Raw genomic sequence first — 15,939 nt, 5'->3', positions numbered from 1 at the left:
GGGATGTGATGGAGAATATCACCCATTCTTTAGTGTAGATTATGCTGCTTTAATTTTTTTCAGAATTTCACCAACAATCCTCTTTGGTACAGTTCCTTATCTCCTAATCTTGGACCTGAGTTTTGCTGTGATTTGCACCACCCCAAACCCCAATGATGGGGGAGGAATTCCTGTCAGTGTGACAGAGTTAAAAGCTGTAGACAAAACCTTGAACTCCATTTTCAGTTTCCCATCTCAGTTTGGGGTGTTTGGGTGGGATGCAGGTGGTCAATCCTGCATGTTTGGGAACTCTCCAGCCCTGAGCTGGCCAGCAGGAATTCCTGGTGCTTGGGTGATAATGTCAAGTGGCACCGTTTCCTGAAAGGTCCTGTGGTGAGTGTAGAAATCAAAGCAGGACAGGAGGACCCAGAACTGCTGGGTGCTTGTGCTCTGATGAGATCTGGCAATGGAAATCGGCCCTTTTCTCCTTGATTAAGGAAAATATTTGCAGCTGCATACATTAACTATAGAAATTCTATAGCAAAGACAGCTCTGCTGTAATAAATTAAATCATATTGCAAGTACACTACAGGAAGCTGTTTCAGGAGAAATTAAGGCTAGCAAGCCTCCTGAAATTAAGCTTCTGCTGAAATAAATTGGTAATATCTAACTGATATAGTTCAGCATATGTCACAAATGAGAGAGATGCTCTTGGCTGATTGTGTCAATTTATAAGGCTGTTTGCACCAAGTCATTTTGAGGTCTCAATTTGCACATCAGGGGCTATAAAGAACTTTAACTTTAGAATGCATATTAAGTTGTTTGGCACAGTTGGAGTGACAGTTTGTGGCATTAATTTCCTAAATTAAGTTACTGCTAATGCGTTTGTTAGTGAGTGCCTGATGCCTTTACACTTTCTTGGACATTTAGGAATATTGTATGCTATCACCATTTTCATGTAAAATACAATTGTCTTTAAAAAACTGAGGCTGTAAATGTGGTGGTGCTAATGTGGAATTAGTGATTGCAGGAAAAATATAACTCCCAAATTCCACTGCTCTAAAATACTCAATTCAGCTAACCATGGAAACATGCAGAAAAGCCTTGGACATGAGATTGCTTTTTAATCACTGCCAGCAGTTAATTATATTAGTGCTTTATTTCATAATTTTATGTGTCATGGTAATGAAAATGTTATGGGAGAAAGCAGTGGGATAAGAAAAGCTATTTGCCTCTCCTTACTTAATAACTGCTTCTTGCTGCTCCATTGAGGTGGTTTTTCCCTCTGAAATTGCTTTCTGTGTGCTGGAACACAGCTCATTGTTCTTCTGGCTGACAGTCTAATCACTCTGCCTTGCAGACCTCTCACTTACACACAGCAAGTACACGCCACAGCAAAGGCATTGCTGGATTACAGGACTTCCAGTCCTCTGGAAAATAACTCATCTTTTACCTTCTAAAGAAAGCAACACTGAAATCCCCAAAAATCTGTGGCATGATTCACATTATTTATATATCAGGATCTTTAATAACCTTCTTTTCACCAACTTGGTCAAGTCCAAGAAGCTTTAAAAAACACAAGATTATTCTGGCTGGCTTTTTTAATACCACTACAGGAACTTAATTCTTCGTGACACAACTTGTAAAATTCCAGTCACCTTTTCACCTAGCTCGAAAGCAGAGAATTCTTTAACTGAAATATCTTATTTTGGTCAATATTTTGATCAACACTGCACGAAACATTCAGTGGCACTGCCAGCACGTAGGTGACTCGTTAATCTGCTGCACAAATCAGCTTTGCAGGACTCAGGGCTGAAGCACAAAGAGCTGCATCTTTAGCTACACGTGTTAGGAGGCTTAGTGGCAGAGGTGTCCTGCAAGCCAAAGTGCAGCCCCCTTGCCTGGCTGGGTCTGAGGAGGAAAAAAAAGGGTTTATTTAGAACAAATACAGTATTTGAATTCTCAGCATGTAGGAACTAATGGTTTTACTCAGTGCTGCTGTGATTTAGAGAGGCTTTGCTTTGTGTGTCCCTTCTCCAAGCAGTTTGGAGACATTATTCACCTGTGATGCTGATATAGGTCAGCAGTATTTAAAAGTAAAGGGGGAATGAGGCAAAATAAAAGGTCTTCACCAGTCTTTACAAATTTTAATAGAGTTCCTCAGCTGGTCCTGAGCCCAGCTCAGATTTTGTGAATCAGCTCATAACACCCATGGAGAGTTTTGCAGTGCAAGGCACATCCCAGCTGAGCCTCTCAGAGGAGAAATGTGGGTTTGAAAGACACAATAAAGACTTTTCAAACCACTAATGTGGTTTGTGTGGCACCTGAAAGTGTCACCAGGCAAACAGGCTCTGCCTGGTGGCAATGAAATGCCTGAAATGCTGAAATGCTGAAATGCTGAAATGCCTGGGCACTGCCAGGGAGGTTGCAAGGCACAGGTTTGGAATCCTTTCAGGCCAAGGATTAAAGAAACATGCTTTGAAAAAGAGAAATTAAAAAGAAGGTTGGAAATTTTTTTTTGTTTGTATTTTTTGTTGTTGTTGTTTTGGGGTTTTTTTGTTTTTTGGAGCCTGTTTAAATTGCTGGCAACAGTGTAAAATGATGTAAAATGGATCAGAGCTGCCATCTCAGTTTTTAATGAGATAATCTGAAACAGGAAGATCTCAGGCACGTGGTCCAGGTCAGTGCAAAATTGTCCTTACGTGATGTTCTCTTTAGAAAGCTTTAAAGTGCTTGAAATAGATCATCCACTGCCCTGCAAAAGAGGCAGCTTTTGTACGAACAGACCCACTTTCTTTAACTTCAAACTAAACTCTCTTTTTTTTCTGTGCTTGGTTGTGCTGTCATTCCTATAAAGAATTCAGTGCTGAATTCCATAGCATGGCTAAAGCCTTTCCTTACTTTATTTCACTTTAGCTCAAGGCTTTAATATTATCATTAATATTTTATTCTTTATTTTCTCTCTCTCTCTCTTTCTGATTTTCTTCAAAGCCAGTTTTCCTATTTTTCTTATATTATTTATCCCTAGGCTGAAGGCACATTTCTTACCTTTTTAATTTAGCAGTGGGATATGAACACTGCTAGATGGAAATTCCTGTGCTGTGCTATCAATAAACTTCCATTGATAATCTGCCTAATACAAACAATGCCATTTTGAATTTGGAATAAGCTAAACTTGTTTTTAAAGCAAATAAACACCATTTAAAAACTTTTTTTAAAAAACCTTACTCAGGAAATTATATGAACCACCAGTAGAGTCACTAAGTTTGTTCAATTCTTCAGTCCTGTCAAAAACCTATTAGGTTCCTGTGGGTTCTCCCCAACACATAAATCTTGCCAGGCATCTCTTTCTTAATTCCATGGCACAGGCTGTCAGCTTGCAAATGTTGTATAGTAAATTAAATTGTCAGAAATACCCAGTTTCAGATTATTTGTGCTACTGAAGCTGTGCTGCAGAACTGGAAGTGCTCTCTTGGCTACTTTTGGGCACAGCTTTCATTACTTCCAGTTGTGAAAACATTTTTGGGCAGAGAGAAATAAGTTTGTGTTCAACAGCTGCAGGCTACAATTTGCTCTGTTTGATCAGCCATAAAATACAAGGTAATGAGATACTTCCTGATATTTTTAAGGATTCGAGGTAGATTTCAGTGTCTCACTTGTCTCCTTGTACCAGATCAGGTCTGTGAGGGTGTGCAGCTACAGATAAGAAATAATTCAATTCCTATAAGCAAAAGCAATCTGTTGAAAAATTGGGATTTCTCTGATGAAAATGCCAGAGTATTCTCTAGAAGTTATAATGAGAATATATACTGGGTGTTTTTTCATTATCTTTGATCCAAAGCTCTGAGAACCTCTTCAGAAATCTTTAAATGATTTCTTAGAGAAGCAATATTCCCCTATCTTTACTTTGCCATTTATAAATTAACTTCATGCTCTCTGTGACCCTTCTCTCTTTAAAGCAGAGACCAGAGAGCTGATTACTTCAATAATTAATTAGACCTGACTGTTGTCCATGTCCTTCTGTGAGTCACCCAGAAGGAAATACACTGGGACAGACAATGCATTGATTATTCCAAGGAGTGTCCGTGCTCCCAACCCAGCCAAAATCTCCATTCTGTGTCCCAGCCAGGACACAGCCCTGAGCAGAATAATTCCTCAAAAGAAAGTAATGCAATATTTCTGTCTCATCAGCACACTGATCATGGTGAGGGTGACCAGTGCAGAGGTTTTAGGGCAGGATATTTGATTTACTGGAAAATAATGCCATGGGCCAGAATGGTTTGGTGCAAGTGTTCAGCTGCTTGTATTTTATTCCTAAAACAAGGTGCCCAAGGAATTGTGCATCTGTTCTTTGCCTCATGGACTTCTATTTCAGAAAGTCTTGTTGCCACTTGTGATTATTTCTTTAATGCAGTGTGTTTCAATATAAAACTTTCTCAAGGATGTAAGAGGTGCTGTGAAAGGAGAGGAGGGAATAACTGACTTTGCCCTGTTATTCTGCTCCTAAAACTTCCCTGGTTCTGAGCATCCCGGGGCAAAACCTGACACAAACTCTTCCCCCAAGGTCCTCAGAACCCACCACAGGTGGGAGAAGGAGGGGGGTGGAGAAGAGAACCCAAATGTCCCAAAGATATTTCTCCCCTATTTTTGCACACTCAAAATCTGCCAGTAACCATTGGAACCTGTGAGCGCCACTCTGTCACTGGGATTTATGGGAGCCTGAAGTTTTTACAGAGCTTTTAAAGACAGGCTCATTTCTTTAAATCACTGCAAACAATGTGTCTTTAAGAGCTCTGTTGTGCTGCTTGTGCGTGAGGAGCATTATCCTTGAACTTTCCCCCAAGGAGCCCGGTGTGTGTTGCTAAAATCTGCTCACAATAAGCACATTTGCAGATGTGCAGACACAGAATTATAGGAAGTACAAACAAGACCCCTGTGTAAAGCAGAGCACACTCAGAACCATGGAGGTTGATGATTCAAGTAGCTGAAAAGACTTTTTAATAGCCAGTGGAGGAGGTTGTTTGCTTTAGGAAAGTACATACAATAATAATGCACGCACTCAGTGCAGAAAGGGATGAGGCAAAGCAATTATTCTGCTCTTAGTTGATGTTATTTGTATAATGAGCCACCTAGAACGAGGTATTTTACCAAAATACATTGTTTAAAATATTGTCAGACAATCTGAATCATAACTCATGCATGAATCAGCCAGACCTGATGTGCTTCATTTTTTTTTTTTTTTATCCATTGGATCTGAGTGATCTCAAACTTTTGAGGAAAGCTTTACACATGAAATTGCTAAAGGCAGCTTCCCCCTTTTTCATAGGGTTTCACCATCCATGTAGTGACCAAATGGAATTTATAACAGCAGGAGCAAGGTGCTGGTGTGTGCTGCAGGATTTGCTGAGCAGTGCAAAGGTGAGACACAGGCACTGCACTCCAGCCTGGAGATGTGCAAGGCAGAGTCTGTGCAGAGCTCTGGGCTGCTGTGCTGCCAGCTGCCACAGGGATTATTGCATCTGCCTGGCAGTGAACACTGGAGACATCCACAGAAATGTCCATCACTGAGAGCCTTTTGAAGATGCTGAGGATATTTCTTATCTGAAGTGTCAGTGCTTGTTCAGCTGCATCTCTCACTTTTAGCTGTTTCTAAGTGTGGATAATTTCTGAAGACTAAGTGGAAAGAGATCAACATTCTTGGAAAAAAACCTTTATAGAGTGTATTTCCTGGCTTTCTCTCCCTATGTAATAGGATGTTTGAGCTGATACAGATTTTTTTTTATTGTAATGCAGTTTAAATATATTGAGACCTTAGAGCTGGGAATTGGAAACCCAAACCCAAAAGCTCTGAGAATTGGAATATAATGATAGAATTGTGCCATAGCTGCAGATTGTGAATGGCATTTGAGCTCCATTATAAATTTAACTCCACTCCTTTCTGTATTAATAAAACCTGTTTGATAGGTCTAGGGATTTTTCACACTGCCCTAAATTTCATAAAATTAGGGCAAATCTTTCTCCTGCTCAGAACTTCCAGGGGAAAAAAATTAGTTATTGAGAAACTTCTGGTTTGAGTTCTGCTGAGGTTCCCAGGGGCACAGGGCAGTGACCAAAGGTGCTTTGAAAACCCACAGTAACAGAAATGCCTTTTAAACTCTGCTGCTTGCCTCAGAAATGGCATTTTTATCTTCTGCATGCTCGACTAGAAGTATATAAATATTGCATGCTTGATTTTAAGCCAGGCAAATTCATAGTGGAAATGCAGCATTTTAGTAGAAGAGAAGCCAATACTGAGGTCAGAAGAGCTGAAGTAACAGCTCTGGAAGTAAATGGCAGAGCAGGAACTGCCTCCTTCTATGTGGGACATTTTTTTCTTTTTTTTTTTTTTCCTTTTTTTTTGATGTTTTGTTTTTTTGTTGTTGTTGTTGTTTTGGGGTTTGGGGGGGTTTTGTTTGGTTTTTTTATTGGGTTTTTTTTGGGTTTTTTTGTTTTGTTTTTTGTTTGTTTTGAGTGTTTGGTTTTTTTTTTATGAATATGGTGGCGTGTTTGCTTTATTTTTATTTTTTTTTAATAAGAGCTTAGAGATATTTTGGAAAAGCACCTTGGTTGGAGATCAGCTTTTAAACTTGAGCTCCAGAATTTGGCAGCAGGCAGCAATGTTGCCATGGCAATCCATTATCTAAGGCTGTGCCACTGAACCTGCTGCTGAATGCTGAAGGCAACCTCAGAGACCAATGACTGTTCTGTCCTGGAACAGGGCAGCAGCCCCTGCCAAAAATAGCCTGGGCTTTGAGAACACCAGCAGCTGTCTGGGAAAAGAGGGGAGGAATGTTCTCCCTTTAGAGGTGAATGAATGCACTCCAGCTTGGGGAATTTCCATCTCCTGGTTGAACCATTGGGTGTTTTCTGGCGAGCAGAGCTCGCTGACATTTCCACTCTGAGGGATGGGATTCATTTTTGTGTTAGAGTTTGGGATGCTGTCATCCTGGGAGGGCTGTCCCTAAGGAAGTGCATCCATCTCCCAGGGTGCCAAAAGGCCTGGAAGGTTCTGAGAGTCCCATGTGCCACCACTCTCGTGCTCCTGCCAAGCTCTGTTTGTAAAATCAGCCAGCTGGTTGCACTGAAGCATCCTCAGTCCAGCCAATTTTTAATATCTGCAGTCCTCAGTATCATCTGTTCATTCTTGCTTTTTTATTCACGAGCAAGCACAGTGCTGAGCAACAAAAAAACCTCTAAAAATGCAGAATGAATTACATTTCTTGTGCTCACACCCTCACATGCAAAACTTGAGGACAGTTTGTGTGTTTGTTATTGCTCAGGAAATATTTATCTCAGTTTTGGCATTCTGCTCTCCAGACTCCTGAGAAGTTAACCCAAACACCTCCCTGCTCTGCAGCACTCTGGCTGCTTCCTAAACTGCTTCTTTGTATTTAGAAATGCTTGTACTGGGATGCACTTGTCAAAATGTTCTCAGAAAAGAAGCCCCAACTAGAAGTGCCTGTCAAATAAAGCAAAACTGACACTTTCAGTCAAATTAATGATGACTGATACCATTTGCCACAAGCATCAAAGCTTCCAATAACATTTTTTCCTGGCAACAAGCAAAAAGATTTATTTTTTTTTAATTGCTTTTTTCCATTTGGTGGTGTGAAATGAACAAGGTTAACTTTGTATTTTGACAAATTCTTTGTTACTTATCTCATGATTTAGTTAAATGTGGTGCTGTTTAACAAAATACCACACCCCTCATGGCATGAAATTTTCTACTCCTAACCAGCTGAAATATATATATATATACACACATATATTGTACATTATATAATGTGTGTATTAATACATTATGCATAAGATAGATAGTTTCATATTAGCTTATATATAGAAATTCCCATATTTTAAAGAAACCTTGTGGGTGTTCCATAGGTGGAGGAGTAGTGTTGGGGATTTATCTTTCAAACCTAGCCCAAGGTTAGAGCTGAAGGCTGGGAGAGTTCTGTGTTCTGTAGCTGAGACTGGGGCACCAAACAGGAATTACTGCAGAATTCCTGCTGGATTACGGGTGCTGGTGTACAGAAATTCAAATAAAATATTCACTTTTGATGTGCAAGTATTGCAGTAGTGCAAGAGGGAGGAAATTTCGTTGAATTTCACGTTTTTAAACACTCAAGCAAACGAAATGTGAATTGCACCTGAAGTTCATTCTCAGTTTACTTCTGCTGCATCGAGGCTGCAAACCTCAGTGATGAGCACTCCTTGCAAAAATTGGAATATTTCCTCTGGGTAACTGAAGAACAGATATGTTTAATGTAGTCAAATTAGTTTTAGATCCTGCTGCAGGAAAAAATAAAAACTGGAGAGGAGAAGTTTTGTTGTTTTGGGTTTTTTTCAGTTGTGTTCTGGTAGACACCATGAAAATAGAACTTGATGTAGCCCCAAGGTACAGAGCTACACCTCAGCTGTGCTCAGAGCTGAGGAGAGCAGCCAAATCCATGGAAAAAGAAATTGAGTTGTGTCCCTTGAGAGCCAATAAAAGCCTGCCAAATTTATATTTTTATGAATTCAAGATTAATGTGTGGATGGTAAAGTAGAATATAAACCCCATCAGCTGTTTTAGCCTTTCAAATTCACAATTGCAGCTCCTGCAGGAAAGGAAAAGGAAAAAGGAAAAAGGAAAAAGGAAAAAGGAAAAAAGAGAAAATGGAGGAGAGGAGAGGAGAGGAGAGGAGAGGAGAGGAGAGGAGAGGAGAGGAGAGGAGAGGAGAGGAGAGGAGAGGAGAGGAGAGGAGAGGAGAGGAGAGGAGAGGAGAGGAGAGGAGAGGAGAGGAGAGGAGAGGAGAGGAGAGGAGAGGAGAGGAGAGGAGAGGAGAGGAGAGGAGAGGAGAGGAGAGGAGAGGAGAGGAGAGGAGAGGAGAGGAGAGGAGAGGAGAGGAGAGGAGAGGAGAGGAGAGGAGAGGAGAGGAGAGGAGAGGAGAGGAGAGGAGAGGAGAGGAGAGGAGAGGAGAGGAGAGGAGAGGGAAAAGGAAAAGGAAAAGGAAAAGGAAAAGGAAAAGGAAAAGGAAAAGGAAAAGGAAAAGGAAAAGGAAAAGGAAAAGGAAAAGGAAAAGGAAAAGGAAAAGGAAAAGGAAAAGGAAAAGGAACTTTCCCTCTGCTTTGGGGATGATCAAAATCCCATCCTCCACACAGCCCAGCCCCTGTCCATGGAATCAGGAACATGGAGCTGAGTCCTGTGCTCATGGACAGTTTGGCAGATCCCATTCCTCACTAGGCAGCTCCTTGTTTTTGGAGCTACAAAATGGAATTTTGCTGTTTTCCTGCTGAGTTGGGCCATGTGTGACACAAAGAGGCTTTTCAGGTGCACTACCAGATCCTAGAGGAGAAAAAGGCTGAGGGAAACCTTCCCCTTGCACACTAAAGCAGGTGGATTGTGTCTTGGTGTAACATTTGCATTTCATTATTTGAATAAATTAATGTTCTAAAGCAAATGCCCAAGGATATTGCAATTATTTTTGCGATTCATGCATTAATTCAATGCGTATCAGAAAAGCTCCAGTTAAAGGCAGGAGGTAATTTGGGGTAAATGTCAATTACTGCTGGGTTATGTTAGGTCTATAGTGGATGCATTTGTAAGACATTTTAATATTTAACATTTGAAAACTTCAACTGCCAGATTTTTAATGATGTTGCTACTGGTTCAGCTGTTTTCGTGTCTTCAAAAATTAAAAACATTTCAATATTTAAAATAACTGTACTGCTCATTTCAAGGCATATGTTACTGCATATGTTTGTAGCTCTGTTTTTCCGAATGTGTAAGATTTTTTGGCATATATTGGTATTTCATTCTGAACCTGGGGGAATTAATGTTTAGAGTCCCTGTTTGAATTCATTTTAGGTTTGATTGTTAAGAGCTCCTCTGGGAGTCAGGGGAGGAATCCCAGGGAGGTATAAATGGAAACAAAGGTAGGAGAAGAAAGAAAGGCAGATGGTGGCAACAATGGCTTATCTTTTTTTAGATCATTGATTTAGTACAAAGGAGACTGTCTTGTAAATCCTTTATGTGCTCCATATTCATTTCCAGTGATAGCAATACCATGTTGCCATATTCAAAATACATTCTGAGCCATGAATTTAGCTAATAAAAAACCTGAATTAATTAGTGCAGCCAAAACCTCCTCTCATGCAATTATAAAGGACTGAGCATCTCAAACTCTGTGAATCTGCAAATTAAACTGAAAGTTTTTCTGCACCAGCAGAAAACTGGTGGTACCCTTTGAGAGATCTTAGATTATTCTTATTAATTTATTTCTTTATTTTCCTTGACTTGCTATTAATTTTATTCTGTTTCTGTGTTTGGAATGTGTGGGTTTTTCTGTCCCAAAGGAGCAATAGTCAACAAGCTCAGAAAGGAAGAACTGAGAGTGTCTAATGGGGAAGTTGTAAGTATTGAATGAACTGCTTTGGTTTTCCCCTGACTCCAGTATTCTGTCACCTGCTAAATTTTGGTCAGCAGTACTAAATCGAATGTTAACCATGTCACATTTGACAAAAAACAAATTATCAGTACGCTTTGCAATTTGTATATTAAATGTTTCCACACAATTTTCCAAACAACCTGTCATGGACTCACTGCTCTGAAGAGAAAGTGCCCTGTATTTATTTCTGCAGGGATTTTTTCCTTCTCAAGTCTCTCCAGAGCAGAATTAAAATTTAGCACATGCACATTTAGCAAAAATATTTTCATGTCAATGTGTCACTTAAAATTCCTTCCCTGTTAGCCATGAATTTTTTTTCCAAGTCACATCTCTAGATAAAAGGGAAAATCTCAGATAGCTTTTAGCATTCAGAAAACAGATTTCAGCTTTATTTTTGCATAAAATGAATGAATTCCATTTTCAACAAGTACATCTATATTCTGACAGGCAGAAAAGCTGCAGCTTTGGGGGTAACTTTTTTTTTTTCCCAGATTCTGCCTGTTCAATCAAAGGAACTCATTCCTGAAGATGATATAGAGTGGGAATTAATACAAAACATGTCCATTTCCTATTAAATGTGTTATTCTGGCAGAAGAATATTTTCATCTCCAGATCACAGCAGAAATAATTAAAATTCAAGGCATTAATTATACTTTAATTAAACCAAACCATATTTCATAGGATTGTTTTGGCAGTATGAGGAAGAGTCTGTCTCCTCAACAGCTCGTGGGGTGGTTATGACAAATTATAAAGTCACTGAAGCCAAGGAGAATTGTTCCAGTCAATTAAGTGTGTCTGTGAAGGGATAGCTACAGTATATAAAGAGGGAAAAAATATAGTGGTAGCTTAAAGCTTTCCACATTTGCATTAAATTGGTTCATTTTTCTCTCCCTGTAGTTTAAGAAGTCCATTGGTTTTGGTTTGGCCAGTAATTCCATTAACCTGTTAGACAATAATGACACATCCACTGATCTGCTAATTTAGATTTCTCTGAATGGCATGGCTCAAAATGCTGCTGCTCTGCATGAGAAAATGAGTTTAAAAGCACAGAACTTGCTAAAACTCATGGCAAACAATGTTTTGAAACTTAGTGGGCCTCTAGTTTATTCTTCTTGGTCTTTATTGTTTTCTTCCTAAATATTTTTGCACTCAAAGGTATATGTGATCTATAAATGTGTGTGATTTTATTATTAGAATTGAAATTATAAGTTTCTTAAGGCCTCAAAAATATTAGTTAGTGGGATTTGGTGGAGGGGAGGGTTGATTATTTGGGGTTTGGGGAGGATTTATTTTTTTTTACAGAGTGTAGGCAGTTGTTAACTGCAAAGCTTCCTTATTACTGTGAGCCCCAGGGACAAAATTCAGGGACACAATTCACAGCAGGCACACAATTTTCTGTGAGTGGGATGTGTGCAAGGAGGTCACAGGTACAGCAGCTGCCACACTCCTCACCCTGTGTTTTAAAGCCTACAGTTGGTGAGGAAAAGACATAAATATATGAATGAACTGCTCAGATTTGTGCTTTCTTTAATTGGTTTTGATCTTTGTTTTTAAAGTCTCCTGTTCTCTGCTGTTCAAAGAGCAGTGAGCACCCCTGGATGCGGCTGCTGAGGATTTCAGGCAGTGGTGCAGAATTTTCCATCATTTCCACAGGGTTAATGAACTTGGGGTCTGGCAGCTATCTGACTTCTCCCTCTCCTGAAATTAGTGAGGTGAGTAATTAATTCTCATGGGACTACTCAGGGAATGGCTTTCTCTTGCACAGCAAAGAAATTCAGAGTTACCAAGGCAAACATTTAAATGGACAGGTGATACAAAAATGTGTGAAGGGTGCAAAGTATTGACAAGGAATTTATCAGGTCATGCTGGAAAATCTGAGTTGGAAGAATGTATTTAACATTCTATTTAACATTAATATTTAGTAAATAGGAATAAGTCTCTGTTTGAATCAGCATGGAGCTGTTGGGGTATGTCCAGCATATTTCATATTTCATATTTCATATTTCTCTTTTTCTGTGATGACAGGGAAGTTACTGAGCTCAGTTTCTTGTAAATGATTCTGTTAGTGCTGTGGGTGATGCCTGCTCTAAATGAGCTTTTCATGGGAAACAGAACTGGGCACTGCCAAAGGTGTTTATCAGATTGGCATGGATATTTTATAACTCCATATAAAATGTTTTTAAGGCATGTCAGGCACATTTGCAGCCTGGTTTAACTGTGTGTAGCTGTTCAAGTTACAGCTGAATTCAGTCTTTAGTGCATGAGCAGGGTCCAGCTTGGATCCACATCAGGGATCCTCCTGTAGCTGCCCCAGAATAAATCCTGGAGTAAGTCATGCCATAAAAAGGACACGTGGCTTAGCAGGGTGTTTGTCACAGCTCACCAAACCCTTCCTGTTCTCCAAAATTCCAAGAAACTCCTAATTAACATTTGTATGCAAGTTCATTATAAACCTTGTGTGGTGTATGGCAATGACAGCAGAGGGATTTGAACAGTGATGCTCAGTAAAATGAATGATCCCACATTATTTCATTGTAATCTTTCATAAGAGTCTCAGTTATTTCCCAAGTTTCTCATACCTGGCAGTACTTAATGAGTAATTCTTGGCTCTGTTCAATAGAATTGAGCTTTTAAAGTGGAAATTGCACAAAAGATGCAAATTGAAGTAGAGCTTTGGATTCTGATATGCTTTTTTGCTGTGCTATTTGCATGGACCTGCCATGTTGCTGAACGATTCAGCCCTTTTGTGTGAGACTATTATTGTTAGTTTAAAAAAAAAATCTATTTTTATTTTCAGAAGGAATTGATTAGCTAAGAAAGGTCAACATATGCTTTTCAAAATGATCAATGATTTAACTCGTTATAATTATATTTTCTGCAATTATACAGCATGGAAATATCATTATACTACATCATGTAAACACCTCCTAAAGTGTCATTCCATCGTGCTTTGCTAATTTAAGTACAGTTAGTGAACATTTTGAATTGTAACAATCATTAGGGTTGGAAAAAGCCTCCAAGATTGAATCCAACCTTCAAACACCCACTAAACCATATTGTGAAGGGCCACATCCACTCATTTTTGATCCTGTTCAGTGTTTAACCCCTCTTTTAGTGAAGGAATTTTCCCCAGTACCCAACCTGGGGAATGTGGAGAAGGTAAAATGTGCAGTGAGCCTTGCTGCCACCTTTGTCACCTGGAGCCCTGAGATTGCCCCAGGATTACCAGAGCTGGTGCTGAAAGCTCTGGGGTTGATCCCTGGATGGGCTTGATGAGCCCTGGATGGGCTTGATGAGCCCTGTGGGTCCCTCCCAACTCAGAATGTTCTGGGATTTAATGCCCATGACTGCAGGAGCATTGTGACACTTACCCCGAGCAGTTTGGATGTGATGATGGAAACATCTGCTGGAACACCCAGCCCTTCCCTGGGAAGATGGGTCTCCATCAGGCTAGGAACAGCACAGAGCAGCTCCTCACACCTGGGGAATGCTCTGACCACTCTGTTTTGTAAGAAAAGCTGGCACAAGTGCTGCTTTCCCCACTCTGGTCTCATCTTTAATGTAGCTACCAACACTGGTACCAGATTCCTCCTTCCTGGAGGTGAAGTAAAAAACACCCAGTTTGAAAGTCCTGGTTATGGAAAATTCTCATACAGCCTGAAATATTACTAGAGAGAAAATCAAAACACACAGTCTGGTTGAATAAAAGTTAAGAGTTTTGAGCAAAGCTTTTGAATCCTGAAGGGTAATTACAGAGATGAACGTTTAAGTCTCATATTTTGTGGCTCAATTTACTATTGATTTCTGAAACTCTTTACCAGGGTTCTCAGAACTGCTTCTGTGCTGGAGATAGCTCCATGTTTATCCCTGACTTTTAATAACTTTTTCTTTAATTCTGTTGCCTGTACAGTGGAAAGAGACTTTGTGGATTCATTTAGTTCTAGGCTGCTTTTCCTGCTCGAGTCCTGTTCTGTTTTCCCCTCAAACTCCTAAATCTCCTGTTTAAGTCATGACAAAACTTCCCATGAAAGAAAATGTTCAAGGTTTTTCTTTGAGGTGAAACATTGAAGGGTTAAAGGGGAATCCTCTAGAAGGAAATGCAGACAGGGGAGTGAGTGGTTTGGCCACGTGCAAGTAGATAAAATTCTGTTTTACAGTGAAAGCCTTTCCAACACGTGCAGTGCCTCCTTGGATATGACTCAGAGAGCTGTTTCTGTTTAATTAGGCAGGAGAATTGTGACCCAGCCATGGCATGTGCCTTAGAAAAACAGGAATTTGGAGCAAATTGCAGTGAATATTAGAGCTGTTACAGAAGGGAAAGCAAAGCAGAAATTTGAAATTACTTCTTTTTTTAATTAGAAAATAGGGTTTTTCCCTTTCTTCTTACAGTGTATGAATCATTACTATTTCTTATTTCATTATTTTAGCCCTTTCCTCCCTCCTGGAGCTGGTTGTCCCTGGTTGCTTTGCTTCCTGGCCAAAGATAAAACTGCCTGTGAAGTCAGCAAAGCCTGTTAAATAAGCTGTCAAAACACGAACTGTTTCATACCTTGGAGCTCAGTAAGGAAGCCAATTTTATACAACTTAAAAATGAAAGTCTTTCAGTGTCACCTTGCTGGAAAACCTGGAGATAGACTGCACACAGCTCCTGTTCATTATGCTGCACCTGTAGGCTATCCAGTTTCTATGAGGAGTGGTGGAGGAAACATCACAGTCACAGCAAAGCTGCCATGATAAAAGGCAGGGTTTTTTTCTTCAGGAACAGGTTTTAAATTAAAATGAAAAGAGTGTAAATGGGGTTGATGGTGTTAGGGAAGGATTTGGGTAGATCTGTGTCAGACATCCTTGGATGTGGTGGAGAAGCCTGAGTTTCAGATCTGTGAGAAAATAGCACCTTGAGTGAAAACTCGAGCACTTCAGAGCAAGTGTTCCACTTGCTGTGCTTGCAGTTCTAGCAAGGGCTCTCTTCTCAAGTCTGACTGAAGGCAGCTTTTGATTTGATGAGAGTTTCCTGTTAATCACATGTGTGAGCTGCATCCCATTTGCACACATGAAGGTGTGGGAGCTGACTGGAAGGCACAAGAATTAAATACTGGTTGTAAGTAGAGGCAGCAGATTTTCTATTTCAGTTTCATCTTAAAGCTAAAATCTCTAACCAGCAGTTTTTCCTAAAAATGCAGTTAGTAGAACCTAACCCTGTTCACATGAAAGTCAAGGGGCAAACTGAGAATATGGTTCTTATTTAGAAATTTGATTCAAGAAAGTTTGCTTAAATGCCTCCAAGTTAGAGAATATGAACATAGAAACAGAATATTAACAAAAGACACTTTTTAAATTATCAAATGTTAGCAATAGCATTATCACTTCAAACTGTGGTAACTGTACCAGTCTATCTTTGCTGCAACACTATTGAGTGCTGACATCTTAGAAAATATCTCATTATAGAGCAGGGACTCCTTGCAGAAGTTTTGACATTTTTAAATACAAATAATAT

This window comes from Catharus ustulatus, chromosome 14, assembly GCF_009819885.2.
Source record: "Catharus ustulatus isolate bCatUst1 chromosome 14, bCatUst1.pri.v2, whole genome shotgun sequence".
Classification (NCBI taxonomy): Eukaryota; Metazoa; Chordata; class Aves; order Passeriformes; family Turdidae; genus Catharus; species Catharus ustulatus.
This window is presented reverse-complemented; position numbering follows the sequence as displayed.